The sequence below is a fragment of the Hylobates moloch genome, unplaced genomic scaffold (assembly GCF_009828535.3).
Source record: "Hylobates moloch isolate HMO894 unplaced genomic scaffold, HMol_V3 SCAFFOLD_12, whole genome shotgun sequence".
Lineage (NCBI taxonomy): Eukaryota > Metazoa > Chordata > Mammalia > Primates > Hylobatidae > Hylobates > Hylobates moloch.
This window is the reverse complement of record NW_026652287.1, coordinates 37,489,247-37,513,163: the sequence shown is the minus strand read 5'-3', so window position 1 is coordinate 37,513,163 and position 23,917 is coordinate 37,489,247. Positions and strand designations below refer to the sequence as shown.

The 23,917-nt window shown below is 46.2% G+C and overlaps 1 pseudogene; it reads right to left on the bottom strand.

Moving 5' to 3' along the window:
* Window positions 1–7,057: 7,057 nt before the first annotated feature.
* Window positions 7,058–22,151, bottom strand: LOC116814521 (large ribosomal subunit protein uL23-like; annotated as a pseudogene).
* Between the last annotated feature and the right edge of the window lie 1,766 nt (window positions 22,152–23,917).

Here is a 23,917-nt window from a genome sequence, read left to right as displayed (position 1 = left end):
TGAGCCGAGATTGCACCACTGCACTCCAGCCCGGGTGACAGAGCGAGACTCCATCTCAAAAAAAAAAAAAAAAGAAAAAAAATTACAATTGGTCAGGGTGTGACTTGCATACAAGAATCTTTTGCTATTTTTTTGTTTTTTTGTTTGTTTGTTTTTAGTAAGACGTCTTTAAGTTTGAAGATATTTTAATGTAAAAGTAAATAACAGGTATCCTGTAATCATAACAAGCTGGAAGGAAACTGAGAAGCTGTAGACTGTAACCTCTTTGAGTAAGAAGGTCAAGAACTTGTTTTTGCTACACAGTTGGAGGGTGGATTTATACTCAACTATAACTGGACTACAGGACCCAGTCTTGTTTTCTATATGGCCATTAACATACCGGGCATCCATTATGTACTTTCAGTGTTAGGGACTGAGTTAAGAAAATTCTCATATTGACCACACTGAATATCCCAACAAGCACGATTATTTCCTTGGTCCAGCTCTTTTATTTCCCAGTGGAGGGCTCAGAGGACCCATGGCTTCACTTGTTCAAACAGCAAGCCAGAGGGAGGGTGTCCACTGAATGCATGGCCTCCAGATGCTAGGAGGACTTATAGAACCATCTAGTTTCCACCATTTCCCCATGGGCTTCCCTAAGCTAAAATGAATATCATCTAATGAATGCTCTAACCCCCAAATTTGAAGGTAGCAATGTTTAAATTAGAATATTCGATGGTCAGCGTGGCGCGGTGGCTCACGCCTGTAATCCCAGCACTTTGGAAGGCTGAGGTGGATCACTTGATGTCAGGAGTTCGAGACCAGCCTGGCCAACATGGCGAAACCCTATCTCTATTAAAAATACAAAAAAATTAGCTGGGTGTGGTGGCAGGCGCCTGTAATCCCAGCTACTGGGGAGGCTGAGACAGGAGAATCGCTTGAACCCCGGAAGCAGAAGTTGCAGTGGGCCAAGATCATGTCACTGCACTCCAGCCTGGGCAACAGAGCATGACTCTAGCTCAAAAATAAATAAATAAATAAATAAAAGAATATTTGATGATCAAGAAAACATTTACCATCCCTTTTTCCCGTCAGTTCCGGGCTAGGTGAATAGACTGAGGACTTCTGTGTCACACCTTGCGCTGATAATCCATAAATCTGAGTCTCAATCATTTGTTGACCTTTTTGTACGTTTAGGGGAGAAAGATGAAATAGGCTACATCTAATGTTATCTCTCAGAGATGAGCGGAATTTCGCCAGCAAAGACCTGAGGTTGCACATGTGCTCTATCTAAGCAGATAGAATGATCTCTACAACAAGATCAAATGGTTAAACTTTATCAAATGGTTAAGGGTTTCACTACCTTTGGTTCATTCCTTGATATTACCAAATAACTCTAGACAGTGATAATAATTATGACACAGTGAATGAACAATAATTATCGAGAGCTACCCTGTGTCAGTAACATTCTGAACCCTCTGTACTTGATGACAGTTAACCCAGGTGACACCGAGTTCATGCTCTGTATGGGACTATAGCATTTACAGATACACCAGGGGGTGTGCTTGCGAAGCATTTACAGATGCACCAGGGGCTGTGCTCGCTGCTGGAATACAATCCTTAGTATTGATGTTCAAGTTCATGCTCTGTCCTGGATTATAGATATACTTGTTCTCCACTAGGAAAGCTAATTTAGTACCTGTATAAAGTTGTACAGTTAGTATTTTACTAAGTTGTGATTTTTATCCTATAATGTAGCTTTTTTTTTTTTTTTTGAGATAGAGTCTTGCTCTGTCGCCCAGGCTAGAGTGCAGTGGCACAATCTCAACTCACTGCCATCTCCACCTCTTGGGTTCAAGTGATTCTCCTGCCTCAGCCTCCCGAGGAGCTGGGCACTTGCCACCATGCCTGGCTAATTTTTGTATTTTTAGCACTGACAGGGTTTCACCATGTTGGCCAGGCCGGTCTCAAACTCCTGGCCTCAAGTGATCCACCTGCCTTGGCTGCCCAAAGTGCTGGGATTACAGGTGTGAGCCACTGTGCCCGACCCCAAATACTTTTAAATTAAACAACATATATCTTAATAACCCATGGGTCAAAGAAGTAATTAGAAATTAAGAAGGGTTTTTAACTGAATAAAAATGAAAACAAAACATATCAACATTTGTGAAACACAGACAAATCTTAGAGATAATACTTTAGCTTTAAATACTTACATCTGTTTTTTTTTTTTTTTTTTTTTTTTTTTTTTTTGTCGGGGTTTTTTTTTTTTTCCGCCTGTTGGGGTTGTGGGTCAGCCTCCGTAGTGGGATACAGGTGCCCGCCACCAGCCCGGTAATTTTTTGTTTTTTAACAGAGATGGTTTCACCGTGGTCTCGATCTCCTTGGCCTCCCAAAGTGCTGGGATTACAAGCGTGAGCCACCGTGCCTGGCCACATCTGTTTTTTTAACTTTTATATTTATTTATTTATTTATTTATTTATTTATTTTTGAGACGGAGTCTCGCTCTGTAGCCCAGGCTGGAGCGCAGTGGCACCGTCTTGGCTCACTGCAAGCTCCGCCTCCTGGGTTCACGCCATTCTGCCTCAGCCTCCCGAGTAGCTGGGACTACAGGCACCCACCACCACACCTGGCTAATTTTTTGTGTTTTTAGTAGAGACGGGGTTTCACTATGTTAGCCAGGATGGTCTCGATCTCCTGATCTCGTGATCCGCCCGCCTCGGCCTCCTGAAGTGCTGGGATTACAGGCGTGCGCCACCGCGCCCGGCCTATTATTTATTTTATTTTATTTTGAGATGGAGTCTCACTCTCTTGCCCAGGCTGGAGTGCCAGTGGTGCAATCTCAGCTCACTGAAACTTCCGCCTCTCTGGTTCAAGTGAACCTCTTGCCTCAGCCTCCTAAGCAGCTGGGATTACAAAGGTGCGCCGCCATGCCCAACTAATTTTTGTACTTTTGGTAGAGATGGAGTTTCACCATATTGGCCAGGCAGATCTTGAACTCCGGATCTCAGGTGATCCACCTGCCTTGACCTCTGAAAGAATTGCAGGCATGAGCCACCAAGCCTAGCCATACTTATATCTTTTTAAAAAGGACAAAGGATATTATTATTTGACAGAAAAGGGAAATAAAAGGGCCATTAAACCATACAATTGATTATTAATCATACTTGTAATCAGGGAAATACAAATCAAAATCACAGTAACGCATGTAAGTTATCACTTCTTATATGCTGGAAGAAAAAAATGGGACGATACTACCTGTTGGTCAGGCTGTTCGAATTTGGTGGATCTGTTCATTTGCATGGTGGTATTGGAGGAGAGTTTCAGAAAGTAACTGGAGTTGAAACTTGCAGAGATATATGTCCTTGGAGATATTTTCATACATGCACAAGGAAACTCGAAAAAAAATGTGTATTTCAACATTGCAACTGTGAAAAATGGGAAACCAGTTGAATTTGGGAATGAATGATTAAAACACAGGATAAGTTATAGAATATGTGGAATATGACACTATAGTTGAATGAATGAATCAATGAATGAACGAATGGGACTTACATCTGTCAGCCTGCACACACTCAGCACAGAATGTTAGAGGAACAGGCAGATTCCTAATTATGAAGAGATGGTGCTCAGGCCATGTTCACAGCCACAGAGCAGTGGGGAGAGGTGCCATGATCGTAAACACCACGGGCAGGAAGCTGCAGAACAATTTCACCTCTGGAAAGGGGGGCAGAGCAACAGACTCAGGAAAGACTTTAGAAGAAGCCTCAATTGTGTTTTGACTTTCTCACTGGAGTCTTTATCTGAAGACATAGGGCAAAATGATAGCCTTAAAGAGTTTTGTTGACACACTTTTCTTTTCTTTTTTTTTTTGAGACAGAGTCTCACTCTGTTGTTCAGGCTGGAGTGCAATGGCGTGATCTCAGCTTACTGCAACCTCCGCCTTCCGGATTCAAGTGATTCTCCTGCCTCAGCCTGCTGAGTAGCTGGGATTACAGGTAGGCACCTAATTTTTGTATCTTTAGTAGAGATGGGGTTTTGCCATATTGGCCAAGCTGGTCTCAAATCTCTGACCTCAAGTGATCTGCTCGCCTTGGCCTCTCAAAGTGCTGGGATTACAGGCCTGAGCCACCGTGCCCAGCCTGTTTACATGCTTTTCTATATGTGTGAGACATTTCATAATAAAATGAATAGATAAAACCCAAACATGGCTCCACATGGGCACTGGCAGATTGGCTGGGATGAGCTCCTGAGATCTTATCTCCAGCATCTGGTTTGGGTTCTTTCCATGTCTGGCAGTAATCTCTGGAGCTGGAAGAATCACTTCAACTGTGGCCCAGAGTGAGGCCTCTGAGGAGCTGACCTGGGAGAAGATGTCAATGTCCCCCCAGGGCTGGGATCAGGGTTGTGGATAGTGAGAGAGGAGGTAGGAAGAAAGTGCTCAGACAGGCAGTTAGGGTGAGTCCTTGGTAAAACCCCTTCAAACCAAGAACAGCCTGAAAATCCAGCTGCAGGCCCCAGATAAGAAAGAGCTCACATCAGCAAAATTTCTTCAAATCAAGAACAGCCTGAATATCAAGCTACAGGCCCTAGATAAGAAACAGCCCGCGTCCTTGAATGGAAATACCTACTCTGTGAACCTAGATGAACAAATTCCATTCCTTTTTTGGACACATTTTCCTCCTTTGATGCATGTTTGTCTCATTTCACATGCTTCCTCCGGATTGATCCTTACCTTTCACCTATTTTACATACACTTATCTTTCTGCGATTGGCCGTGGGCAAAATCCTTATTTGCATAAAGTGTAACATCCCTCCAGCCCCTAATTGGTTGCAGGCCAAGCCTTCACCTCAGCCTCTAATTGGCTCTTTTCACTGTTGTGTGTCTTTCTGAGTGGCCCACAGACCAGTTAGCACACTCCTCCCACTTCCCAGTCCATAAAACCACTGAACTTAGCCCTGCAGCCAGCAACTCTTTGTCGGGTCCCCTCTCCTTGTTGAGAGCTTTTCTGTGATTTTCGCATGATAAATCCCACTCTGCCCTACTCAGTCTCCAGTGTCGACGTTTCTTATTCTTCTTGGTTGTGGGACAAGAACCTGGAGCTTGCTGGTGGTGGGAGTAGAAGAGCTACAATACTCCCTCCCACTCACTGAACATCAGTCATGAAAAAGCTGCAACAGGGATGGGTGTAGTGGCTCACGCCTGTAATCCCAGCACTTTGGGAGGCTGAGGTGGGTGGATCACAAGGTCAAGAGATCGAGACCACCCTGGCCAACATGGTGAAACCCAGTCTCTACTGAAAATACAAAAATTAGCTGGGCGTGGTGGCACACACCTGTAGTCCCAGCTGCTCGGGAGTCTGAGGTAGGAGAATCACTTGAATCTGGGAGGCAGAGGTTTCAGTGAGCCAAGATCATGCCACTGCACTCCAGCCTGGTGACAGGGTGAGACTCTGTCAAAAAAAAAAAAAAAAAGGCTGCAACAATAGGAGGTGCTGAAAACCAGTCACTGTCTCCAGCACTGGCAAGGGTAATTTTGGAATAGAGAAAAGGTTCTTACATTTTCTTAGTGATAATCCACCCGTTTTAAGAATTAGAAAGCAGGGTTTACTACTCCATGGTTCTCCGACCATCTGAAAGATGCTCTGCAGCTTAGAGGGTTGCTGTATTCATTTCCCAGCGAGGCTGTCACAAAGACCCACCAACAAGGTGACGCAAAACAATGGAAATTTGTTCTCTTACAGTTCTGGAGGCCAGATGTCTGACATCAAGGTGTCACCATGGTTGTGCTCTCTCTGAAGACTGGAGGGGATGGCCGGGCACAGTGGCTCACGCTTGTAATCCCAGCACTTTGGGAGGCCGAGGCCGGCGGATCACGAGGTCAGGAGATCAAGACCACGGTGAAACCCCGTCTCTACTAAAAATACAAAAAAATTAGCCGGGCGTGGTGGCGGGCGCCTGTGGTCCCAGCTACTCGGAGAGGCTGAGGCAGGAGAATAGCGTGAACCCGGGAGGCGGAGCTTGCAGTGAGCAGAGATTGGGGACAGATTGAGATCTGTCTCAAAAAAAAAAAAAAAAAAAGACTGGAGGGGAGGATCTGTTTCATGCCTCTCTCCTGGCTTCTGGTGTTGCTGACAATCGTTGTGCTCCTTGGCTTGTAGATGGGTCATTCCAATCTCTGTCTCTGTCATTATGTGGCCTTTCTGTGTGTCTGTCTCTGAGCTTCTTTTCTTCATATAAGGACACCAGCCATATTGGATCAGGGCCCACACTAATGACCTCATCTTGATCACTTCTGCTAATTCCCTTTCTGCAAATAAGGCCATTTTCACAAATACCTGAGTTTACTCAGCCTTTAGATATATACTTCTGGGGACACAATTCAACTTATAATAGTTGCTCAATTGAAATATAACATTCACAGAGCAATAGTGTTAACCTCTACCTCAATAACAGCCTTGAAATAGCATAGGAATAACACATGGAAATAAATACAGGTATAGATATAGAAAGCCTCATGGAGTTTAAAGGTCAGATAATATGTAGGGATAGTGAATGGGAAGTGGACATGTTTGACCCCATTAACGGGATAGTGAACAGGAACCAATGTGGAATCCTGTGCCAGGGAAACACACGCCAGATACCCAAGCATTTCTGTGTGAAGCTGCTCTTAGCATCAGCATTTCTTTTCTTTTTCTTTCTTTTTTTTTTTTTTTGAGATGGAGTCTTGCTCTGTTGCCCAGGCTGGAGTGCAGTGACGTGATCTTGGCTGACGGCACCTCCACCTCCCCAGGTTCAGGTGATTCTTCTGCCTCAGCCTCTCGAGTAGCTGGGGTTACAGATGCCCGCCGCTGCGCCCGGCTAATTTTTTTGTATTTTTAGTAGAGACGGGGTTTCACTGTATTAGCCAGGATGGTCTTGATCTCCTGACCTGGTGATCTGCCCACCTCGGCCTCCCAAAGTGCTGGGATTACAGGCATGAGCCACTGCGCCTGGCCTCTTCTTCTTCTTCTTCTTCTTCTTTTTTTTAATGGTGAAAAGATATACGTATATTTAGAATTAGCCAGCTGGACTCAGTTTAAATGATCCCAATTTTGTTGGCAACATCCAAAGCATCGTAACCAGGAGCCAGTCGAACATGTATGTGCCTTCTTCTCTCCGTCAGGCCGAATCAGAGCTTCTTCACAGCCTGTTTGATCTGGTGCTCGCTGGCTTTAACATCTGTAATGAAGGCAAGCGTGTTGCTGTCTTCTGTCTTCTTCATGGCGGACTCAGTGGTCGGCGGAAACGTGATGATCGCAGAGTGGCCAAGCTTGTTTCTCCAGGGGGCGCTCTTCCGAGGATACTTGGGCTGCCTCCAGGGTCGCGTCGTCTTGGGCCTCCGGAAGGTGGGTGACCTGCGGATCTTTTTTTTTTTTTTTTTTCTGCCTGTGGATGCCTTTCAGCACTGCCTTCTTGTCCTTCAAAGCCTTCGCTTTGGCTTGGGCTTTAGGAGGGACACCAGCTTCCTTCACTTTCACACCATCTTGTGAAAAGTGTCCATTCAGCTTTATTCTTATTGTATTTTAAGTTCTGGGGTACATGTGCAGGACATGCAGGTTTGTTACATGGGTAAATGTGCGCCATGGTGGTTTGCTGGACCTATCAACCCATTGCCTAGGTATTAAGCCCCACATGCATTAGCTATTTATCCTGGTGCTCTCCCTCCCCCAAGCCCCCAACAGGCCCGTGTGTGTGTTGTTGTTCCCCTCCCCTTGTCCTTGTGTTCTCATAGTTCAGCTCCCACTTATAAGTGAGAATATGCGGTGTTTGGTTTCCTGTTCTTGTGTTACTTTGCTAAAGCATTCTGCTTTTTTCTGTTGGTTAAACCTAGTGTGCTGCTGAGACAGAGCTATAAAAACAGACCCAGTCCCTGAGAACCCCCCCAAACCCCCAGACTTCTTGGGGAGACAGATGAGAACCCAGGCTATTTCAAAGTAGTGGATGAGGACACAGAAGGACTGGAAGAAGCTAAAGGAGGAAGCTCTACCCAAGCCTAGGAGAGGGTGCCTATCCTAGACTAAATCTTCTACCTCAGCCTCAGCACTGGGACACTTGGGGCTGGATGATTCTTTCTTGTCGGGGGCTATCCTGGGCACTGTAGGATGGTTAGCAGCATCCCTGGCCTCTACCCACCAGATGCCACTAGCAGCACTTTCTCCAGCTGTGACAACCAAAAAAGTTCAAAATTGCCCCTGGTTGGCCATTTTGGTGCGATGGCTCATGCCTGTAATCCCAGCACTTTGGGAGGCCAAGGTGGGTCAGGAGTTTGAGACCAGTCTGGCCAACATGGTGAAACCCCGTCTCTACTAAAAATACAAAAAATTAGCCAGGCATGGTGGCAGGTGCCTGTAATCTCAGCTACTCGGGAGGCTGAGGCAGGAGAAACACCTGAACCCGGGAGGCAGAGGTTGCGGTGAGCCGAGATCATGCCACTGCACTCCAGCCTGGGTGACAGAGTGAGACCCTGTCTAAAAAAAAAAAAAAAAAAAAAATTGCCCCTAGTTGAGAACCACTGTCTTAGATGTAAAAGCTGTTATTCAGACAAAGAGGACGGGTGAATGCTGGTGTCATCAGCAGAGAGAAGGGTACAGTTCATCTCCTGGGGGCACATTTAGAATAGATGCCATCTTTCACATGGGCACATATTTCCATTTCACATTCATTCTTTCTAAAAGAACGAGATTATAGGCTGGGCACGGTGGCTCACGCCTGTAATCCCAGAACTTTGGGAGGCCGAGGCAGGCAGATCATGAGGTCAGGAGATTGAGACCATCCTGGCTAACACGGTGAAACCCCGTCTCTACTAAAAATACAAAAAATTAGCCGGGCGTGGTGGCTAGCGCCTGTGGTCCCAGCTACTCGGGAGGCTGAGGCAGGAGAATGGCATGAACCTGGGAGGCAGGGCCTGCAGTGAGCCAAGATCGCGCCACTGCACTCCAGCCTGGGGGACAGAGCAAGAGTCTGTCTCGAAACAAACAAACAAACAAAAAAAACAAAAACTAGGTTATAAAATTCTAAAAGCAATCATATATCATAAGCAATCATGTATTTTAAAGACAATTATAATAATACTGCCAACAAATTATGTTATTTAGTTTTCACAGTGACCACGGGAAGGGTCAGAAATTATTTTACTTTATTTTACAGACGATGAAACGGAGACATACAGATCTTAAAGGATCCTTTTGAACTTTTAAAGTCAGTATTTCTTTTCTTTTCTTTTCTTTTTTTTTTTTTTTTGAGACAGAGTTTTGCTCTGTCGCCAAGGCTGGGGTACAGCGATGCGATCTCAGCTCACTGCAACCTCTACTTCCTGGTTCAAACCATTCTCGTGCTTCAGCCTCCCAAGCAGCTGGGATTACAGCCCCCCACCATCATGCCTGGCTAATTTTTGTATTTTTAGTAGACATGGGGTTTCAACCATGTTGGCCAGGCTGGTCTCGAACTCCTTACCTCAGGTGATCTGCCCGCCTTGGCCTCCCAAGTGCTGGGACTACAAGTGTGAGCCACCATACCCGGTCTAAAGTCAATATTTTTTCTTTCTTTTTTTTTTGAGACGGATTCTCACTCTGTCACCCAGACTGGAGTGCAGTGGCGTGATCTCAGCTCACTGCAAGCTCTGCCTGCCGGGTTCACGCCATTCTCCTGCCTCAGCCTCCTGAGTAGCTGGGACTACAGGCGCCTGCCACCACGCCTGCCTAATTTTTTTGTATTTTTAGTAGAGACGGGGTTTCACCATGTTGGCCAGGATGGTCTCGAACTCCTGACCTCATGATCCACCTGCCTCGGCCTCCCAAAGTGCTGGGATTACAGGCTTGAGCCACCGCGCCTGGCCATAAAGTCAGTATTTTTTCATCCATAAACATTTAGATGAAGATTATTTTGTGCCAGGAACTCTAAGTACTTTACAAAATATTAAATGATTTGAATGTTTCTAAGAACTCTATGAAGCAGTTAATTTTTTTTTTTTTTGAGACAGAGTCTCGCTCTGTCTCCCAGGCTGGAGTGCAGTGGCGCAATCTCGGCTCACTGCAAGCTTCACCTCCTGGGTTTTACGGCATTCTCCTGCCTCAGCCTCCCAAGTAGCTGAGACTACAGGCGTGCACTACCTATGCCTGGCTAATTTTTTTTTTTTTTTTTTTTTTTTAGTAGAGATGGGGTTTCACCATGTTAGCCAGGATGGTCTCGAACTCCTGACCTCGTGATCCTCCCGCCTCGGCCTCCCAAAGTGCTGGGATTACAGGTGTGAGCCACCGCGCCCGGCAGCAGTTAATATTATTTTCCTCATTTTACAGATGCAGGATCTGAGCCACAAAGAGGTTAGGTTGTGGACTCAAGAACACACAGCAAACAAGTTCCTACCTCAGATTGAAACCCAGAACATGTGCTCTTAATCACAACACTGTTAGGCTCCCTTTTCTCCAGCAGGAAAAAAACGGTTAATTAACTCATCCTTAGTTACAGAGTTAGAAAGTGACCCAGCTGTGGCTGGGCGTGTTGGCTCACGCTTGTAATCCCAGCACTTTGGGAGGCCGAGGTGGGCGGATCACCTGAGTTCAAGACCAGCCTAGTCAACATGGTGAAACCCTGTCTCTACTCAAAATACAAAAATTAGCTGGGTGTGGTGGTGCACACCTGTAGTCTCAGCTATTCGGGAGGCTGAGGCAGGAGAATCGCTTGAACCTGGGAGGCGGAGGTTGCAGTTAGCCGGGATTGTGCCACTGCACTCCAGCCTGGGCACAAAGTGAGATTCTGTCTTAAAAAAAAAAAAAAAGAAAGTGACCTAGTTGTGATTCAAACTCAGGTTTAGTCCTTTGAATTTGTGCTGAGTCATCATTCTGCTAATGGAAATGGAAAACTTAGAACATTTGTTCCAGGAAAGAATGTTAGCAAAGGAACAAGTGGTCCTGGCAACATTTTATAGTACTTGGTTTAGAAATCAATTTTTCAGTATCCTTCAGTTGCAAAATACAGGTTGTGAAATTATCAATGTTCTGTTTTCTTTACTGGTGCCTAACAAACCACCCCCAAACTTAATAGCTCAAAATAGAGATTTGGCAAACTTTTTTATGTTTGTTTGTTTTTGGTGGAGGTAGGGAGTGAGGCGGCTCCCTGTCCCAAGGTCTTCCGTGGTCCAGCCTCCCTCACTGCCATCCCACCTGCAAAGGGAGGGCACAGAACTGTTTTCTGTTCTGTGACTCCATACGGCAGACTTTTTTTTTTTTTTTTTTTTTTGAGAAGGGCTGGAGAATGAATATTTTCAGCTTTGAAGGCCATGTTTCTACTACCCTGCCATTACAGCATGAAAACATTATAGACAATAAATCGATGAATGAGTGTGGCCGTGTGCCAATAAAACTTTGCTTACCAAACAAGGTAGTGGGCCCGATTTGGTTTGTATATGGTAGTTTACTGACTCCTGGCTTAAAACACAATTCTGTGGTTCTAGGGCTTTACTGGGCTCAGCTGAGTGGTTCTAATTTGGAGTCTGTCATGACACTGCAGCCAGATAACATCTAGGGCTGGGATTGTTTGAAGACTTCTTCACTCACACGGCTTGCACTGGCTCTGAAGGTTGGAACAGCTTGGGGCTGGTTGGACATTTGTATCTTAAAGATGCCTGTCATATTCATATTCCAATTTCTTTTATTCCCCCCATTCCGATTTCTAAAAATAAAAGAAAAAAATTAAAAGATGCCTCTCCATGTGACTAGCTTGGGCTTCCTTACAGCATGGCTGTCTCCCAGTGAGGATGCTCCAAGAGACTTAAGGTGATACTTTAAATGTTTCTTAGGATCTGACTTTAGGAGTCACAGGCATCACTTCTGCTTTATTCTATTGGTTAAAACCTAGTCATAGGTCCAGTCCTGATTGAAGGGGAAGGAATGACACACGGAATAAATACTGGCTAGATTGCTGTTTGGGTACCATCTTTGGCAACAAGTCTCCAGTTTGATTTTTCAGAGAACTTGCTGACTTTCAGATGCTAATATTCTTGTGGCCCAATAAAGATCACACAAACCCAAACAACATGGCCAGGATAGAAATACATACCTTTATGTGATAACTGTTCATAGCAGAAGGTTTTATACCCTCCCTTTGGTAGACAATTTACTGGAGAAATCTGAAAAGATTGCTATTGATAAAAATTCACTTTGACAGTAAGAAGAGTGGTTATTTGATAGATTCTTTGGATGCTCACTGTTGAAAACCACACAGAGTGGAAAGTTGATATGTAGGTTGAGAAATAAACATTTAGTCTGGATAATGTGTGTGCATTATGGGAGGCTGTGTTAAGCCCTGGCCAGGCCTGCTGGCTTCGGACAGCTCATGGGTCAACTTCAGACTCTGGAAGAAGGACTTTCACCCCACTTTCCATCTGTATGCTATGTCAAGTCAGCGGTCCCTGATATCTGTGGTCCAAGCTCTACAAATGCGTGTGTTTGCTGTACAGCAGGGGAAGTATGCCTCTGAGTTTCTGCTAAATAGGCTTAATTCCACCTGCCACAAGCTGACAAAGACCTGAGATCAGGGCTTCATGCTATCTAGTTATCTCCCTGTGTACCTTTGCCCTTTCTGTTTACATATAAATGGCATGCCTGGGCAAGGCACCAGGATCTACTTCCATTAGGTTGGTGGAAAAGTAATTACCATTTTTGCCATTACATTTATGACATTGCAATTACTTTTTTTTTTTTTTTTTTGAGACGGAGTCTCACTCTGTTGCCCAGGCTGGAGTGCAGTGGCACGATCTCGGCTCACTACAACCTCTGCCTCCCAGGTTCAAGCAATTCTCTGCCTCAGCCTCCCGAGTAGCTGAGATTACAGGCTCCCGCCACCATGCCCAGCTAATGTTTCTATTTTTAGTAGAGATGGCCTTTCACCATGTTGCCCAGGCTCGTCTTGAACTCCTGACCTCGTGATTCACCCGCCTCGGCCTCCCAAGGTGTTGGGATTACAGGCATGAGCCACCATGCCTGGCCTTTTTATTTTTATTGATTTTTTTTTTTTTTTTTTTAGGTGGAGTCTCAATCTGTCATCCAGGCTGGAGTGCAGTGGCACGATCTTAGCTCACTGCAACCTCCGCTTCCCAGGTTCAAGTGATTCTCCTGCCTCAGCCTCCCAAGTAGCTGGGATTACAGACATGTGCCACCATGCCCGGCTAATTTTTCTATTTTTAGTAGAGATAGAGTTTCACCATGCAACCCCAGCTCACTGTAACCTCTGCCTCCCAGGTTCAAGCAATTCTCTGCCTCAGCCTCCCGAGTACCTGGGATTACAGGCACCCGCTGCCATGCCCAGCTAATTTTTATATTTTTAGTAGAGACGGGGTTTCACCATTTTGGCCAGGCTGGTCTGGAACTCCTGACCTCAGATGATCCACCCAACTCAGCCTCCCAAAGTGGTGGGATTACAGACGTGAGGCACTGCACCCAGCCAAGGAACTGCAATTACTTTTGCACCAACCTAATAGGAGCCACTCCTGGACATTGGTCCCGTTTTTATTTTATGATCCAGGGGCTCCGTCTGGATTTGCAGGAAGAGATAACACATTGATTCCAGGCCAAAGCCTTGAGCGCTGGCACCAGCTGGCAGAGGACTCCTGCTTTTGCAGGATATTAAGGAACGCCCCGGCAACAATAGAAGTGGAACATTCTTCATTTCTCACTGCCCTTCTGACCCTGTGCACGTAATTTTTTTGTAGAAGGAAAGAGATCAAATTGTAGGAGTTAGGAAGCAAATGCCTGAGGTTGAATACACTCTGTATTTGGTATCTGCTGGATGATAGGAAATGGGTTTTTTTTTGTTTGTTTTGTTTTTGTTTTTGTTATTTTTTTGAGACAGAGTTTTGCTCTTGCTGCCCAGGCTGGAGTGCAATGGCGTGATCTGGACTCACTGCAACCTCTGCCTCCTGGGTTCAAGCGATTCTCCTGTCTCAGCCTCCTGAGTAGCTGGGATTACAGGCATGTGCGACCATGTGTGGCTAATTTGGTATTTTTAGTAGAGACAGGGTTTCTCCACGTTGGTGGGGCTGGTCTCGAGCTCCCGACCTCAGGTGATCCACCTGCCTCGGGCCTCCCAAAGCGCTGGGATTACAGGCGTGAGCCACCTCGCCCAGCCAGGAAATGGTTTTATTGTGGACTTCTATTTTAGTCCCCCACCCCCGGGAAGCATAATCCCTCTAACTGCCTGGACGGCTCCCATCCTGTTTATAAAACTCCAGGGAGGGAACCATCAGTCCCGTTTCAATCTATAGATTGGTGCGAAAGTAACTGTGGTTTTGGCCATTGCTTTTAATGGCAAAATCTGCAATTACTTTTGCACCAACCTTAATAGGGTTCCTAATTGTTAGGATGTATTGCAAGATACCATAGTGGCATAGCCCAGATGGGGCAAACAGAATATGTATGGTTTGTTTCCTGACTCTGAGCAGTCAGCAGTTGATGCACAGAACTCTGCACGCCCCTCCTCCCACACTGTTTATTTGGGTTCAAGCATTCCTACTGAAACACTAATTTAAATCCTTTAATTTCTACTGGTTGACCCTGATGATGTCTGTGATGTTTAGACTTTTGTGTCAGCTTGGCTAGCCTGCAGTATGCAGTTGTTTTTTGTTTGTTTGTTTTTGTTTTTTAACAGAATCTTGCCCTGTCGTCCAGGCTGGAGTGTAGTGGCACAATCTCAGCTCACTGCAACCTCTGCCTCCCGGGTTCAAGCAATTCTCCTGCCTCAGCCTCCCGAGTAGCTGGGATTACAGGTGCATGCCACCACACCCTGCTAATTTTTGTATTTTCAGTAGAGACGGGATTTCGCCATGTTGGCCAGGCTGGTCTTGAACTCCTGACCTCAGGTGATCCGCCTGCCTCAGCCTCCCAGGCGTGAGCCACTGGGCCTGGCCCAGTACCCAGTTGTTTAATCAAATGCTAGCCTAGGTGTTGCTGTGACAGTATTTCGTAGACATAGTTAACATCTATAATCAGTTGACTTTAGATAAAGGAGATGAATGGCGATAACCTGGGTGGGCCCGAGCTAATCAGTTGAAGGCCTTAAGAACATAAACAGGTTTCTTGTAGAAGAAATTCTGCCTTAAGACTGCAGCATCAAATCCTCTCTAAGCTTCCAGACTTCCAGCCTACCCTACAGATTTTGGACTTGCCAGCCTCTGCAATTGCATGAGTCAATTTCTTTACTCCTCCCCCATTTTTTTTTTTCTTTTTGAAACAGAGTCTCGCTCTGTTGCCCAGGCTAGAGTGCAGTGGCACAATCTCGGCTCACTGCAACCTCCGCCTTCCGGGTTCAAGCGATTCTTGTGCCTCAGCCTCCCAAGTAGCTGGGATTACAGGCGTGCGCCACCATGCCCAGCTAATTTTTGTGTTTTTAGTAGAGATGGGGTTTCCCCATACTGGCCAGGCTGGTCTTGAACTCCTGACCTCATGTAATCCACCCGCCGCTGCCTCCTAAAGTGTTGGGATGACAGGTGTGAGCCACCGTGCCCAGCCCGATTTCTTGAAATCCATCAGTTTCCTATTCATTCTGTTTCCCTGGAGAGTGCTAACTGTCCCCGTATCCTATGCCACAGATTTACTCTTGTGAGCTTTTCATTTATTTGATACTCGGTGAATTATATGAACACTAACTATGGGCTGGGCCCCATCTTGTCCAATAATTTCCCCTCTGCATATAAGCCCAGACTCAATTTAAGATCCCTAAAACATGCATCAGTGCCCAGATGTCCTTAGTGGAGCTAGGGTTTCAGGCTATTGAAGATGTTAGGAAGGGAGGACAGAAACCAAACACAGTAAGTTCTCAACACAGAATTCAGAATTTCTCTCTTATTCTATATGATTGATCTTCTGACCACATATACAAACACTTTTTGTGACAAAATATGAACACTTTTGGAGATTAAGTGCTCAGCCAGTGGGGTTGCTTCATATATCATTATCTGTAGCCTCACTCCCTCAATGATTTTTCTTTTTTTTTTTTTTTTTTTTTTTAGGAAGTGGTTTTTTTTCCCCCCCCGGCTGGGGTGGCGGGGCGGGTTTCGGGCTCCCCGCCCCCCCTTCCCCCCACCCAGGCTGGAGTGCAGTGGCAGGATCTCGGCTCACTGCAACCTCTGCCTCCCGGGTTCAAGCGATTCTCCTGCCTCAACCTCCCGAGTAGCTGGGACTACGGGCATACGCCACCATGCCCGGCTAATTTTTTTTTTTTTTTTTATATTTAGTAGAGAGGGGGGTTTCACCATGTTGGCCAGGCTGGTCTTGAACTCCTGACCTCAAATGATCTGCCTGCCTCGGCCCCCCAAAGTGCTGAGGTTACAGGCGTGAGCCACCGCGCCCAGCCATATACTCTTAAGTTTGGTTGAAGTTTGTTTATATATTGTTAGGTTACAGTTTGCCACATAAGGAGGCAGCTTTAGGCCAAATTTCACTTGATTTAAGCAAATGGTTTTCTCAATGCTGCAGTGAGGTGAGGGCAGAAAGACCGGAACGCTTGATGTGTCAGGAGGGAAATGTCTTCACTAACGTAGAACCACCTGAAATTTCAGTGGATCACATCTGAGAAATGAATCTGAAGATGAGTTGAAATCAAATATATAAAGTCAAGTTCCTTTATATTGGACAAAATGCTGATCCTTGATGTTTCATAAATGCTTTCATACATACCAGGGAACTATTATTATCTCTATTTTGGAGTAAAAAAGTGGGTGTTCAGAGTGGTTAATCATTTTATGAAGTCATGTAGCTCGTAAGTGGCAGAGCTGGGATTTGACCCCAGGCACTTTCATCCCAAGTCTATGTTTGTAATCGGTGACTTACGGTCCCCAAAAGATACGTTCACGTCCCAACCTCTGGAACCTACCAGTGTGACCTTATTTGGAAAAAGGGTCTTTGCATATGTCATCAAGTGAAGAATCTCAAGATGAGAGTATCATTAATTACCTGGTGGGCCTTAAATCCAATAATAAGTATCCTTATGAGATAAAAAAGAGGAGAAGACACAGATACACAGAGTAGAAGGCCATGTGAAGATGGAGGCAGAGATTGGAGTGTTGCAGCCACAAGCCACCGAAGGCCTGCAGCCACCAGGCGCTGGAAGAGACCAGCAAGGATCCTTCCCCAGAGCCTCCAGAGGGAATGTGCCCCGACCGATACCTTGATTTTGGACTTCTGGCCTCCAGCACTGTGAGAGAATAACCCACGAGTGTGTGGTGGTTTGTGCTGGCAGACACAGGAAGCTAATACCGTGCTCGTTAGTTCTACATGGCCCCACTTCCTCCAGAGCTATGTGGGCCTTCCCTATTAGTTGATGTTCATCAGTTCTATTGCACAAAGCTGAAGTTGTCCAACAACAGCACTCAAATCCCACACATCCTCAGGGGACCTTGAGGGTTCTAGGCTCTCTAAGGTAAGGTGCCAGTTAGGGAGGACAGAATCCAGAAACAGTGAGTTCGTTTTTTTCTTTTTCTTTTTTTTTTTTTGAGAGGGAGTTTCACTCCTATTGCCTGGCTGGAGGGCAATGGTATGATCTCAGCTCACTGCAACCTCCGCCTCCTGGGTTCAAGCGATTCTCTTGCCTCAGCCTCCCGAGTAGCTGGGATTACAGGCATGTGTCACCACTCCAGGCTAATTTTGAATTTTTAGTAGAGATGGGGTTTCACCATGTTGGCCAGGATGGTCTCCAACTCCTGACCTCAGGTGATCTGCCGGCCTTGGCCTCCCAAAGTGCTGGGATTACAGGCATGAGCCACTGTGCCCGGCCAACAATGAATTATTAATACAGAACCCAGAACTTCTCTCCCATTCTGTACTCTCCTCTAACCATATAAACAAAAATTAATATGCAAAACGTTTGTGGTGGGGCGCGGTAACTCACGCCTGTAATCCCAGCACTTTGGGAGGCCGAGGCAGGTGGATCACGAGGTCAGGAGTTCAAGACCAGCCTGGCCAAGATGGTGAAACCCCGTCGCTACTAAAAATACAAAAAATTAGCCAGGCGCAGTGGCAAGCTCCTGTAATCCCAGCTACTCCAGAGGCTGAGGCAGGAGAATTGCTTGAACTCGGAGGGCGGAGGTTGAAGTGAGCCGAGATTGCGCCACTGTAATCCAGCCTGGGTGACAGAGTGAGACTGTCACACACAAAAAAAAACAAAAAACAAAACAACAAACAAACATTTGCATCTGAAAGAAATCTGCAGACTTTTGTGTCATTTTCATTGATATTTCTCTCAGGTTCATCAATCTTGCCAGAAAATCTGCAGAATCTGCAGATATTCTTGCTAGAGAAGCCACAGTGAGTGTGAACATTTTAGCCGGGGATGGGAGGAAGGAAAAGCAGTCCTGGGGACATTCTTCGACCCAGGGGACCGGTGATGCTCCATTAAGTGGCACTTGCAGATCAAGTTCTGTTTCTGCTTCAAACAGAATGTTCAGGCACCCAAGAGATAGAACAAAGTGCTGAACTCTGTTCTTCACATCATTAACCTTAATGACCTTCAGGTAATTCCCATCCATACACAGAGTCCTACAGATTTTTGAGATCCAAAAGGTTATTTTACTATTGTCTTACCAAATTTATAGGAGTCTTGTCTTCAGCATTAGGTAGCAGCTATGTGAATCTTCCAGGGGTAAAGGTCCACAGGGATTCTCCCACAATCCCTTCCTGGATGCCACAAACACAGCATGTCCCTCTCCCCCCAATCCCTGCACCTTCTAGGCAACATTTAATGCACTTTTTTTTTTTTGAGACAGTCTCACCCAGGCTGGAGTGCAGTGGTGCGATCTCAGCTCACTGCAACCTCCACCTCCTTGGTACAAGTGATTCTTCTGCCTCAGCCTCTTGAGTAGCTGGGACTAATAGGCACATGCCACCACACCTGTCTAATTTTTGTATTTTTAGTAGAGACGGGGTTTCACCATATTGGCCAGGCTGGTCTCCAACTCCTGACCTTGTGATCTGCCCACCTTGGCCTCACAAAGTGCTGGGATTACAGGCATGAGCCACCGCGCCTGGCTTTTTTTTTGAGACAGAGTCTCACCCAGGCTGGAGTGCAGTGGCACGATCTTGGTTCACTGCAACCTCTGCCTCCCAGGTTCAAGTGATTCTCCCACCTCAGCCTCCCGAGTAGCTGGGACTACAGGCGCCCATCACCATGCCCGGCTAATCTTTGTATTTTTAGTAGAGACGGGGTTTCACCATGTTGTCCAGGCTGGTCTCTAACTCCTGGACTCAAGTGATCCACCTGCCTCGGCCTCCCAACGTGCTGGGATTACAGGTGTGAGCCACCGCGCCTGGCCTAATATCACCACTATCTAATTAATTCCAGAACATTTTCATCATCTCCCCTGAAAAACTCCCCACCCATTAGCAGTTACCCTCCATCCCCCCAGGGCCTGGCAGCCACGAGTCTCCTTTCTGTCTCTGTGGATGTGTCTGTTCTGGACATTGCATATGAGTGGAATCGTGCACTCTGTGGCTTTCGTGTCTGGCTTCCTTCACTCAGCATGACGTTTTCCAGGCTCATCCGTGGGGTGGCAAACGGCAGAGCTGCATTCCTTTCCATGGCTGAGTTATCCTCTGTTGGATGGATAAGGCCGCACTTTGTTTGGACATCTAGGTTGTTTCTGCTTTGGGGCTGTTATGAATAATACTGCTATGAACACTCATGTACAGATTTTTGTGTGGATGTATCATTTCTCTTGGGTATATACTTAGGAATGGGATAGCTGGGTTATAGGGTGATGCTATGTTTAACTTTCTCAGGAATTGCTAACCTGTTTTCCAAAACGTCTGACACTTTTATGACTTAACTGCTTGGTGCCTGAGTTTACTGTGATGGGTAAAGAATATTCCTGGCCAGGCATGGAGGCTCATGCCTATAATCCTAGCACTTTGGGAGGCCGAGGCAGGTGGATCACTTGAGGTCAGGAGTTCGAGACCAGCCTGGCCAACATGGTGAAACCCCATCTCTACTAAAAATATAGAAATTAGCTGGGCACGGTGGTGCATGCCTGTAGTCTCAGCTACTCGGGAGGCTGAGGCAGGAGAATCGCTTGAACCCAGGAGGCAGAGGCTGCAGTGAGCTGACGGCAATGGAGTGAGACTCTCTCTCAAAAAAGAAAAAAAAAAAGAATATTCACGAGAAGGACACTTGGAGAAGTACCCAGCACAGTGCCTGGCTCACACTGTGTGCTCTACATTAGCTATGATTATCATCAGTTAGGGCTAGAAAAATTATTATGAGTCTGAAAAGCCAGATCAACCATCAAGGGGTACTGTGAAAACTGAATGAGTTGACTGGGCACAGTGGATTACACACCTGTAATCCCAGAACTTTGGGAGGCCAAGGTGGGAGGATTGCTTTAGCCCAGGAGTTGGAGATGAGACTGGGCAACATAGTGAGACCCCATCTCATTTAAAAAAAAATTTTTATATAAAAAATTAAATTAAATAAAAAAACTGAATGAGTTAATGCCAGGAGTGATTAGCATAGTACCTGTTACACACTGAGCACTTAATAAAATTGGCTGTTATGACTGACAGGCATTTGACCAGCTAAGAGCATACAGTCAAGAGACAGAATGAACCCTGGTACTGCCAGTTACTGGCTGTGTGTCCATGGGCAGGTCACATAACATCTCTGGGCCTCAGCTTCCCTTTCTGTATGATGGTCATAATGACAGTACCTCCCTCACAGGACGACTGCACCAGTTGATAAACATAGACGTGTAGGCCAGGCACGGTGGCTCGTGCCTGTGATCCTAGCACTTTGGGAAGCTGAGGTAGGCAGATTACTTGAGATCAGGAGTTCGTGTCCAGCCTGGCCAACATAGAGAAACCCTATCTCTACTAAAAATACCAAAATTAGCTGAGGGTGATTGGGGGCGCCTGTAATCCCAGCTACTTGGGAGGCTGAGGCACAAGAATCACTTGAACCTGGGAGGCAGAGGTTGCAGTAAGCTGAGATTGTGCCACTGCACTCCAGCCTGGGCGACAGAGACTCCATCTTAAAGAAACACAAACATTGTGTAGTGACTACTACATACTAAGTGTTATATAAGTACCAGCTCTTAGCAGCATTATATTTTTCGTTATGTGACTTTCAGAAAACCGTGGCCCAAGCTTATCTCTTTAGAAGCTCTGGGCCCATTTCTGTCTGAGACAGGCATGCTTATGCCCATTTTGTAGATGAAGAAACTGAGATTCAGGGAAAGGAAGTCTCACAGCCAGAAAGTGGAGGTGGGAGTCCAAAAGCTTTGCTCTGAACCCCCTGACCCTGACTTGTGGGAGCCTTCTCTGGTAGGAAAGAGAGTCCTTTTGTCCTCTCTCTCTCTCTTTTTTTTTTTTGGTGGAGGGATAGAGCAGAGTCTTGCTCTGTTGCCCAGGCTGGAGTACAGTGGCACAATCTTGGCTCAGTGCAACCTCCGCCTCCCGGGTTCAAGCGATTCTCCTGCCTCAGCCTCCCAAGTAGCTGGGATTATAGGTGCCCACCACCACGCCCGGCTAATTTTTGTATTTTTAGTAGAGATGGGGTTTCACCATGTTGGCCAGGCTGCTCTAGAAATCCTGGGCTCAAGTGATCCTCCTGCCTTGGCCTCCCAAAGTGCTGGGATTTTTGGTGTGAGCCACTGTGCTGGGCCAACAAGATCACTTCTTGGCATAGCAGAACAGCAAGCATTCAGAGAAAGCATGCTTCTCCAAAAAGCTCTAAAGTTGCTTAATAAGCCATTATGCTTTATCCATAATTCTGGTCTAAACTTTAATTCTTCTTGAAGTTTTCACACTCTTCTTCAAACATGGGTATCTATGGGTATCCCCACTCCCTTACTCCTCGTATGAAGTGTTATTTGTATGGAAGATTCGGAGAAGGCTGGGACTTCATGGATGTGACTCATAGAATTAACATCAGCAATGAGGGAACTTTGTTGTCTCAAATAACCAAACCAAGGGAAAGGTGGAGGTAGAATTCCAGATAACCGGATTCAGAAGCATCTGCTTCATTCTCTCCTACTGCATGTGGGCTTTTGGCTCATAGCAGAGAACAAGGCTTAAACGTCTTCCTTTGATCTCCTGAAACTTGAGGTAACAGAAAAGTCTTCCCTTACCTCCATCATCAGTTAGAAGAGTCATGACTGTAGCTGGGTCATGAGTCCATACCCAGGGGGACAGGTTCATATGCTATGTCCTGAGTCAACTTCCAGTTCTGTGGTCTGAGGGTCTGTAAGTCACTGCTGAAGTTGAACATGCTTGAGCTGGGGGGCTGGGGCGGGTTTTATAAGCATAGGGTAATGAAGTGTGATCTGATTGGATCTTGCAGTGAGGTGATGCCAGGAGGCATGATTTGATTGGATCTTGCGAGGAGGTGATGCCAGGAGGCATGATCTGATTGGATCCTGTGATGGGGTGATAACAGGGCTTGATCTGATTGGATCCTGGATCTTGCCTTGTAGGCTGAATGTTTAATTCAGTCCCCACTCCTCAGTCTGCTCCTCGGTCTTAGCACTTAGGCTCCCCCTGAGGTTACATAGTTGGTTCATCTGGGGATGCCCAGGTTATGGGACTTTCAACCTGGGGGCCCATGGCAACGGGAAAACAACTCACAACTTGGTTACATAAAAGTCAAGCCAGTCTGGTGTGGTTACATTTAGTTCTGAAAATGAATCTAGCTCTCATAAATGACATACACACTTAAAAAATGTAGCTGGGCGCAGTGGCTCACGCCTATAATCCCAGCACTTCGGGAGGCTGAAGCAGGAGAATCTCTTGAGCCCATGAATTTGAGACCAGCCTGGGAAACATAGCGACCTCATCTCCACACAAAAATTTAAAACATTAGCTGGGAGTCGTGGTGCATGTCTGTCATTCCAGCTACTGGGGAGGCTGAGGTGGGAGAATCGCTTGAGCCTGGGAGGTCAAGTTTGCAGTGAACCATGATCACACCATTTCGCTCCAGCCTGGGCGACACAGCGAGACTCTGTCTCAAAAGCATGTATATTAGTGGTTAGACCAGTGGTATATCTGTATAATTGCATATTACTCAGACAAACTAAGGAATGAAGCACTGATACACGCTACAATGTGGACGAATCTGAAAAACATGCTGAGTGAAAGAAGTCAGGAGCCAAGGGCCATATGTTGTATAAATCCATTTATTTATTTAGAGACAGAGTCTCGCTCTGTCGCCCAAGCTGGAGTGCAATGGCATGATCTCAGCTCACTGCAATCTCCGCCTCCTGGGTTCAAGTGATTCTCCTGCCTCAGCCTCCCGAGTAGCTGGGATTACAGGCGCCCACCACCATGCCTGGCTAATTTTTGTATTTTCAGTAGAGGCGGGGTTTCTCCATGTTGGTCAGGCTGGTCTCGAACTCCCGACCTCAGGTGATCCGCCTGCCTCAACCTCCCAAAGTGCTGGGATTACAGGCATGAGCCACTGTGCCCGGCCGTATAATTCCATTTATATAAAATATTCAGAATCAGCAAATTTATGGAGACAGAAAGTAGATTAGTTTTTGCCAGGGGCTGCGAGGGAGGAAGAATGGGTAGTGATTACTTAATGGGTACAGGGTGATGAGGTTTGGGAACTAGATAGAAGCGATGGTTGCATAACACTGTGTACTAAATGCTACTGAATTGTGCATTTAAAAATGGCTAAATACGGCCGGGCGCGGTGGCTCACGCCTGTAATCCCAGCACTTTGGGAGGCCGAGGTGGGCGGATCATGAGGTCATGAGATCGAGACCATCCTGGCTAACACGGTGAAACCCGGTCTCTACTAAAAATACAAAAAATTAGACGGGCATGGTGGTGGGGGCCTGTAATCCTAGCTACTCCTGTAAACCCAGGAGGCGGAGCTTGCAGTGAGCTGAGATTGTGCCACTGGACGCCAGCCTGGGCGA